Genomic DNA, 21,083 nt, shown 5'->3' with positions numbered 1-21,083 from the left:
TTTATTTATATCCCGCCCTCCCCAGCCGAAGCCGGGCTCAGGGCGGCTAACAACAATAAAACAGTACAAAAGTACAGCACAAACAACACTCTAAAATCATTCTTTATAAAATTAATTAATTCAAGCCACTGGCAACCATTGGGCCAGAGCTCCGTGAAGATTGCCGAGGGAGGGAGTCAGGCTGTGCCCTGGCCAAAGGCCTGGTGGAACAGCTCTGTCTTGCAGGCCCTGCGGAAAGATGTCAAGTCCCGCAGGGCCCTGGTCTCTTGTAACAGAGTGTTCCACCAGATCGGAGCCACGGCTGAAAAAGCCCTGGCTCTAGTTGAGGCCAGCCTAACTTCTCTGTGGCCTGGGACCTTCAAGATGTTTTTATTTGAAGACCGTAAGTTTCTCTGTGGGGCATACCAGGAGAGGCGGTCCTGTAGGTACGAGGGTCCTAGGCCGTATAGGGCTTTAAAGGTTAAAACCAGCACCTTAAACCTGATTCTGTACTCCACCGGGAGCCAGTGCAGCTGGTATAGCACCGGGTGAATGTGATCTCGCGGCGAAGACCCCGTAAGGAGTCTCGCTGCAGCATTCTGCACCCGCAGGAGTTTCTGGGTCAGTCTCAAGGGCAGCCCCATGTAGAGCGAGTTACAATAATCCAGTCTGGAGGTGACCGTCGCGTGGATCACAGTGGCTAGGTCAGGGCGAGAGAGGTAAGGAGCCAACTGCTTAGCTTGGCGGAGATGGAAAAATGCCGCCTTTGTTGTAGCTGCAATCTGTGCCTCCATGGAAAGGGAGGTGTCGAAGATTACACCCAAACTCTTAACGACGGTGCTGGCACTAATTGCGCACCTGCAAGAGATGGGAGTTGCTCCCCCCAATCCCATATCGTCCCGTCCCAGCCACAGGACCTCTGTCTTCGAAGGATTTAGCTTCAACCGGCTCCCACGTAACCATCCAGCCACAGCTTCCAAACATCTGGTCAGTGTGTCTGGGGCCGAGTCAGGATGGCCATCCATCAACAGATAGAGTTGGGTGTCATCAGCATACTGATGGCAACCCAGCCCAAAACTCCGGACAAGCTGGGCGAGGGGGCGCATAAAGATGTTGAAAAGCATCGGGGAGAGTATCGCACCCTGAGGTACTCCACACACCAAGAAGTGGCGCGATGACAATTCCCCCCCAAGCGCCACCCTCTGTCCCCGACCAGAGAGAAACGAGCGCAGCCATTGAAGGACTGTGCCCACGTCGGCAAGGCGGTGGTCCAGAAGTTCGTGATCGACCATGTCGAAAGCTGCTGACAGATCTAGAAGAATCAGCAGCTCCGACCCACCTCGATCCAGCTGTCTACGAAGATCATCTGTTAGGGCAACCAGGGCCATCTCGGTCCCATGACCAGCGCGGAAGCCGGACTGGAATGGATCCAGAGCCGATGTTTCATCCAGAAACCCACCAAGCTGTTCAGCAACCGCTCTCTCAATCACCTTACCCAGGAATGGAAGATTCGAAACCGGGCGGTAATTGGATAGATCTAAAGGACCTAATGATGTTTTCTTTAAGAGCGGGCGCACCACTGCCTCCTTCAGTTCCCCTGGTAATGTCCCCGTGCCAAGGGACAAATTGATGATATCCCCCAGGAGGGCCCGCAACTCGTCTGGACACGCTCTAATCAGCCAAGACGGGCATGGGTCGAGAGGACAGGTGGTGGGCTTTCCAGCTCGGAGGAGTCTGTCCACATCGGCTGGGGATATCCGGTTGAAGTGGTCCAGTACTGGACCCGAGGACAGTCGAGGGGCCTCCAGTTCCTTTATTGTATCCAAATTGGCAGGGAGGTCATGGCGGAGCAACAAGACCTTCTCCACAAAAAAGCTCGCAAATGCCTCACAGCTGTGTGTCAAATTGTTATTTAAATTTGGCTGTCCCTCAAGGGACGTTAAAGACCTGATTATACTAAATAATTTCGCCGGGCGAGAGCTAGCGGATGCAATGGAGGCCGAGAAGTAAGACTTCTTATCAGCCTTCACCGCCATCTCGTAGGTTTTCATAAAAGCCCTATAAGATGTTCTTGATGCTCCGTCACGGGCACCCCGCCATACTCGCTCTAGCCGTCTGAGGTCCTGCTTCATTTTCCGGAGCTTCTCGGTAAACCAGGGAGCCCGGTTTCTGCGGGGTCGCAGAGGGCGCTTAGGTGTGATCTCATCGATGGCTGCCAGGAGCTGGATATTCCAGCCCTCAACAAGCTCAGTCAATGAGTCACCAGGGGGAGCAAGGTCCCGCAAGGCTTGGCGGAATCTATCAGGGTCCATCAGCCTCTGCGGGCGAGCCCAAATCGGCTTGCCACCTAAGCAGGGTGGGGGTGGAAAGTCAGTCCTGGCTTTCAGAGCGTACTGATCAGACCATGGCACCTTCATCGAAGGAGACATGATCACATCTATACCTACGCCAAAGATCAAATCCAGTGTGTGGCCTGCTTGATGTGTGGGGCCCGAAACAAACTGGGAGAGCCCTAGTGTCGCCATGGAAGACACCAGGTCCAGAGCCTGTGAGGAGGGAGTGGCATCAGCATGGATGTTGAAGTCCCCCAATACCAATAGGTTAGGGAACTCCAAGGCCCAGCCGGCCACCGCCTCCAATAGGCCTGACAGGGTGGCTGCTGGTGCGCTAGGTGGCCGGTACACCAGCCAGACAGCCAAGCTCTCCTCGGAGCCCCACACTAGGCCAACACATTCAATGCCGGGGATCGATGGCGATGGCAGAGCCCTGAAAGGACAATCTTCCCGGATTAATAATGCCACCCCTCCCTCCCGGCCCACAGTCCGCGACTGGTGGAGGACAGAGAAACCCGGGGGCGCCATCTCTTGTAAGGTAACTGTTGCCCCTTCGCGCACCCAGGTCTCCGTCACACAAGCCAGGTCGACCCCCTGCGAGATAAAGAAATCTGTCAGGGTGGCGGTTTTGTTGCCTATAGACCTGGCATTGTACAGCACCAGTGACGGAGGTGAGTAATCCTTGCTCACCCTACTCTCGTCCCTCGGGATGAGGCGCAGATTGGAAGGGTTGGCAGATTGGAAGAGCATATCCATATCTCGATCCCCTTCGCCTATAACATTTGCCCCCACTGCCATACCTTCCTCACCCCTCCACGGTAGCAACCCCAAGCCTCATAGTAGCCTCCATTGTAGCCTCCGGAGAGGCTCCGGAGCTCACCACAAACTTCTCCCACCTGAGAGGTGCTGGAGCTGAGCTCAGGTTAACTCAGCCTGACAAAAGGCCCTGATTTTATAGCTCTGTTTGCATTTGTAGTTTGGAAAGTGCCAGTCTGGTGTAGTGGTTAAGAGCGGTAGACTCGTAATCTGGTGAACAGGGTTCGTGTCTCGGCTCCTCCACATGCAGCTGCTGGGTGAACTTGGGCTAGTCACACTTCTCTGAAGTCTCTCAGCCCCACTCACCTCACAGAGCGTTTGTTGTGGGGGAGGAAGGGAAAGGAGAATGTTAGCCGCCCTGAGACTCCTTCGGGTAGTGATAAAGCGGGATATCAAATCCAAACTCCTCTTCTTCTTCTTCTTCTTCTTCTTCTTCTTCTTCTTCTTCTTCTTCTCCTTCTTCTTCTTCTTCTTCTTCTTCTTCTTCTTCTTCTTCTCACCTTTTCTGGTGGGTGGCGTTATGGCCAGACATTAGGGCCCCTGCAGTGATCCGGTGGGGGTGGAGATTGATGCCCCCCTTGTTGCTGTCTGCGCTGTGTCTCCCAGGGGTGGCCCCGCCAACTAATCAGTGCTGGCAGGAGGTGTGGCCACAGGAAATTTAAACCATGGCGTGGCCACCAGGGAGCTCTCCTCTTGTGCCCTTCACCTGATCTCCCTACCCACCTGCCCTCTTTTTATGCTGGGCTACAACACAACCTAGCTATGAATAAATGTCAGCCGCTGTATTTTGGGGGCGTGGTAAGAATTTTTTCCACTTGACGAATTGGCACCAGCCATTTGGTTTTTGCCTACCTTGTAGCAATAGTCACAACTCTGTGAAATTAAGCATCGGGTGAGTCTTTGTTTGGAAGGAGGGGTAGCCTCTGCCTGCCCCTCCTCATTAAGGGTATCCTGTTAAAGGGATCCAGGGGTGTGGATTCGGTCCAATGCCCGGACGTGAGCTAGGGCCATGCCCCGACCCCAGTGCCCCCACTGGGCCTCTTTTGATGTAAGTCATAGGGCTCCCCCTATTCGTGGTTTACCCTTAGATGGACTCCCTGCAGATAGGCGGGAGTCGAAATATAGCCTGACTTCACCCCAATACCTAAGCCAAACTGCTCACATCTGTAACCAATAAAGTTGTGGCTATTTTAACCCATAAACCGAAATACTTGTGTCCGTGTGTTTATTATCCACTAGGGAACTGCGAGTCATGTCGCCTTGGAAGTTGGAAAAAGTGTCAATGGATTGTCTTCTGTTACATCATATGTAATCAGTATTGAGGCAGGCAGAGCCAAATGGAAAGCCACCTTGTACTATTTTACTGCTCTTGAGTATCCAAAAGAAGAAGAAAAGATAAGAAACTCTGATCCAGAACTTCCTACCCTCACAGCCTCTCAATAGCTGCAATTCTATGGAGATAAAACATATGGGAGTAGCATCCATGTGCTTCTTGTTTTGCCTATGTCTGCAAACAGAAGAAAAGATGAGTCTTTCATTCCTTCTTCCAGAAGGGCTCATCTCCCTCTGCATCTGTGAGCAATGAACAGGGGCAAAAGAGAGAGGTGAGTGTGAGGACAGAGCCACTCTTTCTCTCATTTGAAACCTTAAGATCCTTTGCTGTTGAGAAGGAAGGATATTTTATTTTATTTTTTTTAAAAAAAAATTATTCGTTTTCTACACAAAATTTGACAATATTCAATTTACTTTCAATATAATACATTTTGACTTCCCATTTTGTGTCCCTGTTGTGTTCCTTTCTCTGCTGTTGTAGCTGCCATTTGTTTTCCATAGCATTATAACTTATATTACAATCATTTCTTTTCTCTCCTTCCTTTGCCTTTTATTCAAATCCTGCTCATGGTTTTATTTGGCTATAGTTTTTCTTCTCCAATAGTTCGAAAAGAACCTACACTCTTCAATAAAGTTCTCGTCTTTCTGATTTCTTATTTTTTGCTGCACAGTCCATTAACTTGAAAATCCATTCTTCTTTTGTTGGGGCTTCTTCTTTCCACTTCTGCACATACAGGATTCTGGCTGTGGTTGTAGCATAAATAAATGAATTAACCGTCTCTTTTTGGAACCTCTGCCCCTATAATCCCTGGAATAAATGCATCAGGCTTCTTGGGGATAGCTATTTTAAGCATCCTTTTTAATTCATTATATATCATTTCCAAGAAGCCTTTCACCTTTCTAGAAGTCCACCACATATGAAAAAAGGAAGGAATTTGATCCATCCCCACTTTTCCTTTTGCTTTAAGCAAATCATTACTCAGGGAAGTCAGTTATTAGCAATAAACAACATTAGCATAGCTGACTTAATTTAATTTTTGCATCTCAGGGCTATATAGCATTTTAATTGAGGAGTACCTGTTTCCCTAACTCTGGTTAGTTGGCTCTTTGGATACTGTACATCGATACCACTTGCACAACAAAGGGGAGAGAGACATTCAATAAAGAGAATTTGGCTTCTTTTTTTAATTGTTATCCCCTCATGTTTAGATGAAATATGGAAGAAATTGCTTTAGTCGATTTCCCATATTGTATGGAAGTTTCGGCAATGAGCCCTGGAGCAGCTTCAAAAGTCAGACAAATCTGGAGGAATATCCCTCTCCTCTCTGATGAGCCTAAATTCATTTCAGTTTCTAGCAATTTGTGCCAAACAATCTATGCCGCATAAATAGAAGCATCATCTTCTGCAGAGACTCTATTTGGCTCCTGTAGTTTCTTCTTTAGAACAAACACAGCCGGTATTAAATATTACAATGAAAAGAAAAGAGAGTCAGTTTATGAACCAAGCCCTTCTCTTTAGAAACATTTTGGAAAGGAAAAGTTTGCACTCAGTGCCATTGCTGTGCTTCAGAAAAGGAATCTTGAAGATACAGCATGGGTTGCAAGAGAAGGGGGTCCTATTCTTTTGTTGGATGGGAGTCAATATTCAGTTCACATTCTCTCAACTTCCATTGAATTGCATCTTTCTTCCTCTTAAACTTGAATTACCTCTGCTGAATCATGACCTTAGAATACCCTGAACAACCAACTAATAACTATGGCCATCCTTTCTGCCAGGGATAAGGAATCTGTGGTTTTTTGGATGAAATTGGATTACTATTCCCATCATCCCCAGCCAGCAAGACCAAAGGTCAAAGGTGACTGTGGGCTGGAGTTTCCCTTCCCTGCTCTAGCTGGTCACACAACTGGGTATTTACTTAGTTTCATACATTGTGAACTCACAGCTCAAAAGGTTAAAATGGCAGCACCTGCCTTATGTAAAACAACTAAAAGAGCAGAATAATAAAAACAAAGGATAAAACCAGACTCAAGACCTATGGTTGAGACAAACTCGAAAAAGCTTCAGCAATTTTTAAAAAGGTATTTATCTTGTGCTGGTTTTCCAGACAAGCATTTATGGGAAGGGCATTCCAAAGATGGGTGTCACCACTGAAACATCCCTTTCTTTTGTTGCCACCTGCCTCATCTCAAATAGACAGACGGGCCCCTGAGGAGAAGATCAGGCCCATCTGGGCAGATTCATGTGTGCGGTGACACAGATAATGCCTCCCTCCTTCTTCAGAAGACTGAAGTTATTAATTAAGTTTAATTTGCTAGCCTTGGGTACTTGGGTCACATGGATTCTATAATGAAGAATAAATGACCATAAAATTATCCTTGCGTATTTTTATTTTGTTTTATTTATTTATTTTGCAGTAGCCTAGATTGGGAGACCTGCAAAACAGATTACAGCTCCAGTAGTTTCCTGGCATATACACATACAGCAGCCGCTTAAATTTGGAAATACCTATCCTCTGTATGGGATATAAATCAAGACAGATTCAACACAAAAAACTCTTTGCCACAACTTTCTACCTGCTAATCATGTTGATCATGCTGTTTGCATAGAAGGCGTGGGGAATCTTGGCAATCGATTTCTCTTTGACAACATCTCAGAATTAATTTTTGTCTTGTAAACACTCTTACTTCGTGTGCTTCCAACCACCGGTACTTTTAATGATTGCAGCCACATTAGGGAAGGAGGTTGTCATTCTTTTTGTTTCCGTTTTCTATTAGCCTTGGAGAAATTCTCATTATTTTCTGTACCGCCCAACTGAAAGAGTCAATTAGCTTCCCTCTGCTTTAATGTTTCTTAGGAAAAGTCACTTGTAAACGTCCCCACTTCCATTTCCAGTGTTGATTCTGCAGTCCAGTGGTTTTGAAACTTTCTATCTTCAAGACATCCTTTCACCATTGGTCTTCTGACAACTGCTGTGCACCTGCTGTCAAACCCTGGCATACTGCAGATAATTCAGTAGCATACTGGTAGACCTACGACTCTCTACCTACCTAAACTACCTCACAAAGTTGTTGTAAGTACAAATATGTGTTCGTGTGTGCAGGAGGTAACAATGTATGCTGTCTGAGAATGCTTAGAACACACACTTGCAATCATAGAATTGTAGAGTTGGAAGGGATCCATGGGTCATGTAGTCCAACCTCCTGCAATGCATAATAAATAAAATACCTGCACACCCTGGCACCTTTCAAAAATCTCTGTGTTTCTCTCTGGAACTCTGAGCTCCATTCATGAGATGCACCCTGCCTTCTAGTGTATGCATGACCACTTACTGCAAGAATGAGAGGTTCATCAGTAACCTCTTACCCTGTCAGATGTCACCGACTAACCCTCAAATGACTGCAGGATGTGGTTCCCTCCTCCTCCTCCTCCTCCTCCTCCTCCTCCTCCTCCTCCTCCTCCTCCTTTGGCGATCACTCATAGCCAAGTATGGAAGACAAACACAGTTTTAAAAGTGGGTCCATAAGTGACTGGAGGCCAATTCTGGATCCACACGTCCTTCCACAGTGGGGACATAGGTTTCCGGGCAGGAGTTGATCACAGTGAGGGTTTGCCAAGCGTACCTTCCTCTTATCATGTTTCTCCCTTTCATCTTGAGTTTGAGCATCTTCAAAGCCCATGACACCTTTGGTAAAGGCTGTTCTCCATTTGGAGCGCTCGCAGGCCGTGTTTCCCAGTTGTTGTTTATACCACATTTTTTTAGATTTGCCTTGAGAGAGTCTTTAAACCTCTTTTGTTGACCACTGACATTACTATTTCCATTTTTAAGTTCGGAATAGAGTAGTTGCTTTGGAAGTCGATAACACTGGGCAACAATTTTTTACTTTTTGAATGTTGTCTAGATTTCTACAACTGATTTAGGGTATTTTTGCACTGCTGAATCAGTAAATGGCATCTGTTTCGCTCCATCAGGTCAGGTTTTTGAGCTATGTTGATTTGAAAAAATCAGATCTTGTGACAAAATCGATTACATTTTTGTGGCATTATCAGCTGATTTTTGTCAACACATATCATCCTAAATTTGTTTTTAAGAGAAAAAAATGTTTTTCCAACAACATATATTGATTACCTGATAGAAACATCGATTACTGTAAACTGAATGGTGGGCATTGATAAAGGTAAGTACACGTAATTTGCATGTTGCTTCACCATTTTTCAAACTTCAGGGCTTGAACTTCTGTTCCTTGTAACTCCTGGAATGCTCAGCAGCAGGGAGGTCTCTCTTCAGAGTCCAACAGTCGTCAGCCATCATGACTGTGTCCCAGGGACCCTGATACCTGGTCTCCATCTCTTTTATGTCCTGATGGAATCTCTCCCCCTGCTCGTCCCTCATTGAACCCAGGTTCTCAGGAAACCGGTCCATATGTGAAAATAGGTAGTGCATCTTGACGCTCATGTTGCAGCCCAGGTTTCTGAAAGCAGTCAGCATGTTGTTGACAAGTTCTGCGTAGTTTCTGGCCTTATTGTTGCCAATGAAGTTCTTCACTACCAGAACAAATGCCTTCCACGCTTCCAGTTCCACTTCGTTCATTGAGTTTCCGAACTCTGGATCTCTGATGAGCTGACGCATCTGAGGACCGTCAAAGATGCCAGCTTTCAACTTCTCCATGGTCAATCCTGGAAAAGCCTGGCACAAGTAAGTAAAGCAGTCACCATCCTTGTCCGAGCTTGATGTGCAGCGGTGGGAAGAGTATTCTGTCTCTGTCCACCAGAGGGTCATTGATGACGTTCCTTTTTCTGCAAGGCACCAATTCCTCCCGCACAGGCCAATCCTTCTTCGTGTAATGCTGAGCATGGTCCCTACTATCCCACATGCACAGAAAAATGGGTACTTGGTGAAGCCAGACTGTTGTCCCAACAAAAAGTTCACCATCTTCAGGTCAACACAAATAAACCACTTATGCTGATCATAACCAATTTTCTCTAGCACATACTTCACCCCTTCATAGTTCTCCTTCAGCGTACTCGAGTGAGCCAGGGGTTTTGATCCCCCAACTTTATGCTTTGCCGCACCAATTTATGGAATTTATCCCTTTTCGACATAATCACCCAGAACTATCGAACCTGAATACTTCTTGTCATTAAAATAATCATTTCCAATCAAAACAATTATTCGACATGGCATTTTACCCCCACCAACTTCTTCTAAAATGCTTCATACAAGCGTACATGTGAACAAAAACATTAAAAAACGACATGTGGCCATAGCTCAAAAACTTGACCTGATTGAGCAAAACCAATGTGATTTTTTGATTCAGCGCATCAGATTCATCCTAAAATGCAGACAACAAATTTGTTGTTGACCAGTGTAATCAGGCATCCGCACAACATGACCAGTCCAACAAAGTTGATGTTGAAGAATCATTGCTGCAACACTGGTGATCTTTGCTTCTTCCAGTACACTGGCATTAGTTTGTCTGCCTTCCCAAGTGATGTGTAAAATTTTTCAGAGACACTGCTGATGGAATCTTTCGAGGAGTTGGAGATGGCGTTTATCAGTGGTCCATAAGCATACAGTAAGGTTGATAGTATTACACAAGGGCCAGAACTGTAGCTTGGGACCACCTTGTGTTATAGGTAAAGGTAAAGGGACCCCTGACCATTAGGTCCAGTCATGACCGATTCTGGGGCTGCGGCGCTCATCTTGCTTTATTGGCCGAGGGAGCCGGCGTACAGCTTCTGGGTCATGTGGCCAGCATGACTAAGCCGCTTCTGGTGAACCGGAGCAGCGCATGGAAACGCCGTTTACCTTCCCGCCAGAGCGCTACCTATTTATCTACTTGCACTTTTATGTGCTTTCGAACTGCTAGGTTGGCAGGAGCAGGGACCAAGCAATGGGAGCTCACCCCATCACAGGGATTCGAATCGCTGACCTTCTGATCAGCAAGTCCTAGGCTCTGTGGTTTAACCCACAGCGCCACCCACACCTTGTGTTATAGGATGTTTAAAATTAATGCAGATGTGGTCATACCTGGATGAGACACTACTGGGAGTCAAATATATACTTCCCAAGAAAGGGTGGTGCATAAACATTGCAAGTGAACAGTCCTTCAGAAATGGTAGAACCTACTCTAGAAGGTGGTGAAGAAACTCCAGGGAAATCCAATTGATTTAAGAACTGTAAAGGGACCCCTGAATGTTAGGTCCAGTTGCGGATGACTCTGGAGTTGCGGTGCTCATCTTGCTTTAGTGGCTGAGGGAGCCAGCGTACAGCTTCCAGTTCATGTGGCCAGCATGACTAAGCCACTTCTGGTGAACTGTAGAATCACCCTAAAACTCCAACTATCATCAGGTTGACCACCCCTGTACCATTTTTCCTGTGGCAGCTTCGCTGAAGCCACTCATACCTCTGGTCACCAAATGGGTTTTACAGAGAAAGCTCTGAGCACAAGAGCTGTTGATTTTATTTCATCCTAATGGTTTTTCAGCATGGCAAAAGCTTTGTAAATGCCAGACTTGCATCAAAGCACTGTCAGTGAAAGAGGATTGAAAGAGGACAAGTTTGGCATGGCTTCAAAGCATTAAGAACTTGCACAGGGAGTTTGAGGAGGAGGGGATATTGTGGACCAGGATGAAGGCTTTGTATACCAAAAGAAAGGACAGAAGCTCTATTTTTCAACAGGGAAAAAAAAGATATATAAACTACCAAGATTTTAATAACAGATAACAGCAAGCAACAGTGTGTCTGATGCAACTTTTGAAAGATGTGAATGCCGCATTGTGTCTCTTTTATTCCTGCTTGGAACAGGGAATTACATTCATAATACCAGCTTGAAACACGGGCAGCTCCATATTAAGAGATCTATAGAGAGAAAGAATACAAGGTAAATGCTTATCTTGATTTTGGATATTCTGTATAATGTGAGAGCACCTGATTCTTAACAAATAAAATACCCTGCATCTTTGAGAAGCAGGTTCAGTCTAATAAAGTAGCAGCTTTTCTTTCTTTACAGAAGTGTGACAAGATTTTGACAGCAGAGTGTGGGTACGATTTTCGTACTTTTTATACACCTATACTATTTATACTGGTATATCTGGAAACAGATGCCAGTTAGATGTGCTGTAGTTCTGAATAGAAACGCAGGTGATGTTACAAACGCCAACACCTCATTTTGCTTTCCCATTTGTGAGGAGTCAAAGAGGGAAAATTTCAGCCACTGCTTCCCCCCCCCCCTAAAAAAATGTTTAGGTGTACTCTCATTTTCCTACTCATAATAAAATACTGCCCCTCAATGAGGCCAAACTTAGACTCACAAAATGTTTAGGGGTATGCATACCCCTGAGTCCCCCCAGAAAAAAGTACTGATTTCAGCTACCATATTTTTCGCTCTATAAGACGCACTTTTCCCCTCCTAAAAGGTAAATGGAGATGTGTGTGCGTCTTATGGAGCGAATGCAGGTGGGAGGTTCTGCTCAGCGCTCCCTTAAAAGAGCCGTGTGGAGCGTGTGCGCGGTTCTTTGGGGCTTTTCCCTCCCTGGGGAAAAGCCCCCAAGAGCCACACACACACTCCGCATGCTCTTTAAAGAGAGCATAATGCTCTTGGGGGAGCATTAGCCGCGTGAAGCCTCTCCCGGGCAGGGGATGAAGGCTCCCCTTGCCCGGGAGAGGCTGTGCGCAGCTATCCCATAAGCCAGGACAGCAAGCAGGATCACTGCACAGCGATCCCACTTGCTGTCCTGACTTCTGGGATTCAGAATATTTTTTTTCTTGTTTTCCTCTTCCAAAAATTAGGTGCGTCTTATGGTCCGGAGCGTCTTATAGAGCGAAAAATACGGTATTTATTTTTAGGAGGGAGCATTCCAGGAGTGGAGGGATCAGACATAACACCCACTTCTGATCTTTGCCTGGTGGTTGCTGGTTAACAGCCGGGTGTTTACAACTTTTTTCCTCTCCAACAACCTGATGCTGCAGCAGAATGATGATAATCACCTCATCCCTTCCCTTCCAAAAGTTTTGAGGATACAGTGGTACCTTGGTTGTCGAACTTAATCCATTCTGGGAGTCAGTTCGACTCCTGGAATGGTTCACAAACCAAGTCGTGGCTTCTGATTGGCTGCAGGAGCATCCTGCACTCAATCGTAAGCTGCGTCAGATGTTTGGCTTCCAAAAAACTTTTGCAAACTGGAACGTTCACTTCTGGGTTTGTGGCGTTTGGGAGCCAAAACATCTGAGTACCAAGGCGTTTGACAACCAAGGTATGACTGCATTTATTTTTTCATATTTTCATGCATGGTAGAGTTGTACAACGGTGTTCTCCTTTTGGAAAAAGGTGTTTCACATTATTTCTAAAATTACACAGCAATCCCTTCCTCCCATTTCGACTCTTGCCTTGTTATCATTAGACTCAAATTTAAATAATAACCTTAAATGCAGAGACTTTGCATTATTATTTTTTCCTATTCTCAGTAGCCCAATTAACAATAGCACAATACTGGAAACAATCTATAGAAATCCCCGTTGAAATCTGGGTAAACAATATTTGGAATGTTGCTCTATTGGAATGCCTTTCTCGCCACAGAAGGGTAATTAAAGGCACTTCAAGGATAGACACTTGGGCAAGACTTGGCTTCCATTTTTTTCCTTTATAAATGAGACAGAAGATACTTTTATTCCACCCACAACACAAGAATCTCTGTGGGGAGGATACTTGATGATGCATAAATAAATGTATTACTTGTGTGCTGTATACTGCATATGAAACTTACTAAGAATGTAGTACCACTGGAAAAGTTACTGTAGTTATATGTTGTTCTTCTATTTACAAGAAAACTAATAAAATTATTTGGTGAACAGGAAGTGGCTGCCAATTAGTTTTGCACCAAGTAAATGGTGTCTTCAGTTTTCCTCCCTCTTGCTCCCTAAACATTGGAAGCAGTTGCCATAGTGGCAGTGTTATAGAACACATTCACCAGAGTACATTGGATTTTGTTGTTGTTGTTTAGTCGTTTAGTCATGTCCGACTCTTCGTGACCCCATGGACCAGAGCACGCCAGGCACTCCTGTCTTCCACTGCCTCCCGCAGTTTAGTCAAACTCATGCTGGTAGCTTCGAGAACACCAACCATCTCATCCTCTGTCGTCCCCTTCTCCTTGTGCCCTCAATCTTTCCCAACATCAGGGTCTTTTCCAGGGAGTCTTCTCTTCTCATGAGGTAGCCAAAGTATTGGAGCCTCAGCTTCAGGATCTGTCCTTCCAGTGAGCACTCAGGGCTGATTTCCTTAAGAATGGATAGGTTGGATCTTCTTGCTGTCCATGGGACTCTCAAGAGTCTCCTCCAGCGGCATAATTCAAAAGCATTAATTTTTCTGCCATCATCCTTCTTCATTGGATTAGCTGTGAGATTTGCAGGGCCTTTCATTTGATCTGGCATGGTGCTCTTTAAAGCTTCTTGGGAAATTGTTCTTGGAAGAAAGTTGCAGGTTGCCATAATGTCCCATTAAGTAAACTCCCCAAAGGAACAACTGGCTATTAGGATACAGTGTGAAAAGTAGGTTACAGTTGCAACAAGGGCAACAGGGATAAAGGAGCATCATCAGTATTAGTAGCAGTAGCAGCATTTATTAATTTTATTTACATATTTCATAAAAGAGTCTCAGTGTGACTTACAAAGATTATAAATACAAAAATGCCATAAAATAGCAGAAAACAGTAAATATATATATAATAATATTAAAAATGTTCACCCACAAACAACATGGCAAGGAATATATAATACAGCTTTCCCTCCACTTAAATCAAGAAAAACAACAAAATAATTGCAGCTATTAGGATCTGCCTCCATCACTTACTGGAATACATTTTATTCATTCCGTCATTCAACTCTACCCCACGACGATTCCAAGGTGACTTACAATAATCTGAAAAGATAACATGCAATAAAATCACATGGGTTGGAAGTAGAGGGCAGAGAGCAGAAGTAAATAAAAACACATGACAAAGCTGGGGGTTAAATTTACATAAAATAGAGATTCAGGTTAATTTCAAGCCCTACACAGTCAACGGAAGCCAAATGGGATGGTATTGTAAAGGGGAGGTCAATAACCTTTTCTTCTCTTCCTTCCACAACTGTCAATCTGTCAGTAGACTGCCACAGCACCTCTTAGTCTGACTCTAACCCTGGATAGAAGCACTTTCTGAGGAACTATAGCTAATGCTTATATGGAGAAGCAGAAGTAGCATCCAGCTCACCTGCCTAGAAACTTGCTTTTTGCTTTGTAACAGCACTCTCTCTCTCTCTTCTTTATGATAGTTCTGGCTAATTAAGGTTCTACTACTTTGACTATGATTTTGCAATATTTGACTAGCAAATTGGCCCACAATTTGTCTTACCAGTCAAATGCAAACCTCAAATTATAGTAGCATACAGTGGTGTAGCAGGGTTTGTCAGCCCCCGGGGCCATACGGAAAGCGGGTGAGGGGGAGGGAGAGGAATGGACAGGGTACACATGTGCATTTAATTGACTAACAACATCCATGCCACCCAGGAGATTGCAGCTGCAGAGATAAGATAAGAAGAGTTGTTCCACTGTCTGGAGAGGTCACTTCCTGATTCACATGGGGAAGTTGTTTTCAACAAAGCCCAGTGATGGAAGTGTGTGGCTGTATTAAGGCAGAACTGTGTGTTGATATTTTGCACCCCTAACAATTTTGCACCCAGGGCAACTGCTCCTGTGGTACCCCCATGCTACACCACTGGTAGGATATACTGCATGGTTCTTCTCTCTGCTTTCTGCAGCTTAAGAATAGACAGTACTAACTAGCCTCACTTCCGACACAACACAGACTAGCCTATCTTCTTATTAGAGCCTAAATCAACAGCGCCAACCAGCCTGAAGCACCCACTTAATGAGTTTGCTGGGACAAGTGGTAATGTGTGCGTTGCTAGTTAATGAGACAGAATAAGAACTTTATTTCAATTTATTCATAAGTGTAAATAAAAACAAAGTAATTAATGGCCACAGTACAAATATGCATTCATCAGTATAAATCGTATCATCTATAAAAAGAAAAGAGTGGGGGAGAAAAAGAGCAGATGTTAGCAAATACAAGCACAAATTACATGAAGGCAGTGCCACCAGCCCACAGAGAAATGTCTCTATTTTGAAAGCAGCTCAAGGGCAGTGAAAACTCATAGATTCCACTGATCATGATGGACATGCACAGTCCGACAGAGTTAGGGAAAGCATAACTGCAGCCCTGTGACTGCTGAGCTGACAAAGATTGGCAGTCAAGCACAAGGTGTGATGCAGGATAATTTGTCATCTTCTGTTGACATGGAATATTCCTAACCATAAGTGTTCTGTGCTATGGATGGGCAAAACCCAATTTGTTCTGCATCCCAATGCAATCAGGACAAAACACTGCCACTCATTAATTGACAATACCAAAAGCCCCGTGCTCTTGTGTAATGCCCAACAAGTCTTCTTCTTTGGCAATCACTTGTAGCCAAGTAAGATTGCCTTCCATAAACACGGTCTTAACAGTGAGTTCATAAGTGACTGTGGAGGCCAGTTCTGGATCCACAAGTCCTTCCACAGTGGGGACATAGGTTTCTGGGCAGGAGTCGATCATGGTGAGGGTTCGCCAAGCGTGCCTTCCTCTTAGCACATTTCTCCCTTTTGTCCTGAGTTCGAGCATCTTCAAAGCCCATGACACCTTTGGTAAAGGCTGTTCTCCAATTGGAATGCTTTTAGGCCAGTGTTTCCCAGTTGTTGGGGTTTATACTACTTTTTTTTATACGACTTTTTTTAAAAAAAAGATTTGTGCCCAACAAGTACTACACATCTGTCAAAGACACAGACGAAGTCTTTGCTCATCTAGAAGTTCCCCAGCCTACAGTCTGTGTTCTTGTTGAGCTTTAAAATATGACCTAATGCAGACGTAGTCAACCTGGCTCTCTCTAGAGATTGTTGGGCTCCAACTTCCATCAGCCCCAACCAGCATAGCCAATGGTCAGGAACGATGGAAGCCATAGTCCAGCATTTATTATTGCTGGCCTAATGTGCAATTGCATCCCCGCCCCAGTCCAGAATGCTTTAGTCATGCAGGAAGTTCAAAAGCCTTGAGTTTCCCATCCTGCACACTTCTCTGACCACAATGCTACTTCCCATCAATGATTGCCATCAAAGCCCCTTTCTCATGGGAATGATGGGTAGAATGTTTAAATGTGTCTGCTTCATAGATTGGTCCAAATGCCTGGAACAGTAACATCTGTCCTCCCCAGGGCTACATTATGCTTCTGTGCAAAGACTCCATTTTTAATTTCTGGGACCAGCGCATGCCATATGGCTGGGGATAGAACAGTTCTTTTTGAATAAGAGGGAAAGGGAATGAAAAGAAGAAGCGTATGTCCATTCTGCATACTTTCTGCAAATCTTGCTCTAAGACCATTCACAGCTGATCATACAGGCCAAACTATTATCAACTAAGGGCATGTCCATATTACAGATGTAAACTGGTTCCAAAGTCAATCTCTTTCCCCAGGAAATGCTGGGATTTGTAGTTCTGTATAGAGGAAGCAAAAATTTCAAGCAGAGAATTTTTAGCAACGCCATAAATTACAGTTCTCAAAACTCTTTGGGGGAAGCCTGACAGCTCAAAGGGTAAAAAGTAAATATATGATTGTATTGCCTGAAACAGCCTCCAGAAGCTTTATAATGAAGGCCTGCCAAAGCCAACTTAGTTTCTTGCATCTTCTTTGTAGCTGAAAGTGGTTCTTGCTGTCTGGAAGGCAAGTTACAGAAGCGTTTAAAATAAAACACTTTGATACAGAAGTCTGATCTTTAAACATGTTCCTTTAATATTGCATGCTTCAGATTGTCTCCATTCATTTGAAAGCCTGATTTCCATTTGCATGTCTATTAAACCTGTTTGAGTAGCTACACCTGAGAATCAGATATTTAAGTTTATCTAATGCATGGGACAAGATAAAAATTAACAATTCATAACATTAAACAGCAGAGGATACTGCATAACAATGTTATGAATTGTTAATTTTTATCTTTGTGGGTGGTGCAAGCTGCCTAGAAAGGCTGGGCTCTGACCTGCCAGGGCAGTGGTCAATGGATAAGGTGGCTGCTTAGAGCCAGTGTGGTGTAGTGGTTAAGAGCAGTAGACTTTTAATCTGGTGAACTGAGTTTGCGTCTTTGCTCCTCCACATGCAGCTGATGGGTGACCTTGGGCTAGTCACACTTCTTCAAAGTCTCTCAGCCTCACTCATCTCACAGAGTGTTTGTTGTTGGGGAGGAAGGGAAAGGAGAATGTTAGCCGCTTTGAGACTCCTTCGGGTTTTAAATGTCAGCACCAACACTTTGAATTGTGCTCGGAAATGTACTGGTAGCCAGAGCGCTGGTCCTCAGACTACGAGCTAAGACACAGTATTGTGCTGCAAAAGGAGCCGAAGTGTGCATATGCTGATTTACAAACCACTCTATGTCCCTTTAGAGCAACAAGATCCTATGTGTCACTGACACCAGCTACCTCTTCCAGCATATGAGCAATAATGTAATACTGAATGAAGGAGAGAGGAGAGACTTGGATTCCTTGATGCTAAAGCTGATAGGAGGAGGGAAATCTCAAAAGGCATCATTATTGCACAGAAAAATATGGCCTCATCCCTGAGGCTTGAGAAAAGGAATCCTACCTTTAGCAAGCTGACGTAAATTAGGACAACTTAAGTTGCCACCATTACAAACTCCATTCAGAAGGAATTTGGACATCCTTTCTGCTGGCTAAGTTTATCGCTCAGCTGCAAGGAAGATGAATGCCTGTTACTCTAGGAACAGAGCAATAAATCCTTTTTTAACTTTTTTTTTAGTTAAGATTCTCTCTCTTCAAATTCATATGTCCCAGCTACTCAAAAATTGGGAAGCAGTGCCCTAGGGAAACAGTCACTTTTTGTTAGAATCGAGCCAAACATCTGGGCCATTTGAACCTTTTTGGGTCATGTGACTAGGATGAGGGCAAATCAAAGATGCATTTGAAGAGGGTCAAGGGCAGGAAAACTTTGAGGTTTGTATGGCAGGGGTGTTACACTTATGAAGTGTATGAGATAGTTGTGGACTGGGTGTTTTTTTCAGCCGGAACGCAACGGAACTCAGTTTTGGCACTTCTCAGTTAGGCGCCATTGCCATTATAAGATAACAAGAGAGGTGTTCACGGTGAGTTCTGGCACCTCTTTTTCTAGGAAAAACAGCACCGGTTGTGGAGTCTTTATTCTTTTCTAGCCTTTTCAAAACTTCAGCCATGTGCTCAGCACATGTCTTTGACTTTGTATGCTTCATTTATCCCATCATTGTTTGGTAATCTTCTGTGTGAGGCCTCAGCTTCCTTGTCTTCTGCAAGTTTGGGACCACCCATGCTACAGCCCAGGAAAGCTGCAGAAATTTACTCCCCAATTTTGCAGTTGACAAATTTCTCAGTGTAAATCTTGAGTGACTTTAAAAGAGGATTACACATATTCGTGGAGGATATCAGTAGCAAATAGCCACGGCATACATGCTCTGCTTTCATAGTTGAAGGCATTATGCTTCTGAATACCACTTTCTGGAAACTGCAGGAAGGAAGAGTGCTCTGGACTCAGGTCCTGCTTATGAACCTCCCATGGGTATCTGGTTGGCTGCTACAAATGCAGGATGATGAATTTGATGGACCGTTGGTGTGATCCAGCAGGCTTTTCTTATGTTCTTATGATCTGTGAAATTGGAAAGCAATTTTCAACCCACTTTTACATTGCATCGGAAGTAGCAGTCTTTCTTCTGAAAATCAGAAGTTACACAGGCTCCCTGAGAGTCTACAACCGACATAAGATTTAAGCTTTACCAGCATTATGTTCCCTGAGGATACATAATATTGGGGTGAAGCTATTTCAGAACATAGTTAATAGTGTCTTGCATTTTTGCAGACAAAAGTTTCCATCAACTTTTATTTTACCATTTGATTGAACTAGATTAACCCAGCTATGAGATCTAAATGCCTTCCTAGGAACAAAGAAATAGATAAAACATGTGGCGTATTAGACATTTATATCATCTTCAAAATAATTACTTTTAAGCGAGCATCTCAATTTTACTCATTTTGGCCACACTGCCATCTCAAAGGAAGACAGAGGCCTTGTTTAAACATATTTGTGTCTGCAGTGAAGAAAAAGCCCATCAAACATGAAGAAACCTCTGTTACAGATTGAATGACCCGATTAAACAGCAGACCACGTAAAATATCCCTTGATCTACTTAAGTATATTTCAGTATTTGGCATGCTTTACTGAACTGTAGCTTTTGAAATTAAATAGCTTTTGCTGGTTGTATTTCACTGCATTTCTAAGAAATATATCAGAGCCAAAGAAATGATAGCATCTCTCTGGGGGGGGGGGGAGGCATGACTAAATGAAATTCACTTATTAGTAGGGCTGTAGCTAAATGTTATCAACATGTGATTTTTGGGGGGGAAATACCAATTTGGTAAAATATTAATATTGGAGTGGGAAAGGGAAGAAATATACCCCCCCCCCCAAAAAAAAAAACCCTTTAGCAGAAAATGTGTCTGAACAACAGTGAGTTTTGGCTTAACACTTAATACTGCCTATCGCAAATCTACTCTTGACGAGGGGACTAATGGCGAAATGCTGTTCATCAACAACAAAAACTCGTCTATTTGTGGGACTAAGTATCTGTCTATTCTTATTGAGAGGGTCATTGTGTAGGAGGACAATCTCCTTCTCTACAGTTCTGGCATAAGAATGTGTATTTACATGGACAATAAAAAGCAGCTCATCAAGGCAGAGTGTCAGGTACATAGTGTTCCTAAGCTCAGGCCAGCTGGCAGAAATGAAAATCTATACTGGGACCCTTGGGACACAAAGGGAGAAGAAAATTGCTCTGAGCCATTGGTGTGTGTGATGAATGGGGACAGGGGCTTGGTAATCTCTCTCACTCTTTCTAACACACCTGCACATAAAGGAAAACGTTAGGGTGGTCTTCCCTTCCTCAGATGCATTTCTTCTTATTTAAATCCCTCAGATGTTCCTGAAAGAACTGTGAACTAAACTTGTATGGTGTTATGACACAGATGATGTGGGGAGAGTCTACTACTCAAAAGACAAGAAATATTTGTAATCTTCCATACAGGATAATTTCAGGCATTTTAATATATGAAAACGACATGGTTGTCTATGTCGCTGATGGATTTCAAGGATATTCAAGGCTTTGGAGCATTTGTTTCCCAAACTCAATACCATAGAGACTGCTATATTTGGCACCAAATATCTCACCAGTGTGCTTTGCTACTATTTACACATGTGGTGGTCTGATCATCGTTCTATGGAGGCAATTCTCCCTCCTTCTAAAAAACTAGAATTTAGGCCAAATTTTGTTGTTGTTGTTTAGTCGTTTAGTCGTGTCTGACTCTTCGTGACCCCATGGACCAGAGCACGCCAGGCACTCCTGTCTTCCACTGCCTCCTGAAGTTTAGTCAAACTCATGCTGGTAGCTTCGAGAACACTATCCAACCACCTCGTCCTCTGTTGTCCCCTTTTCCTTGTGCCCTCCATCTTTCCCAACATCAGGGTC

This window comes from Podarcis pityusensis (assembly GCF_964106645.2).
Source record: "Podarcis pityusensis genome assembly, chromosome: 7".
NCBI lineage: Eukaryota > Metazoa > Chordata > Lepidosauria > Squamata > Lacertidae > Podarcis > Podarcis pityusensis.
The sequence above is the reverse complement of the archived record's forward strand: the minus strand, read 5'-3'. Positions refer to the sequence as shown.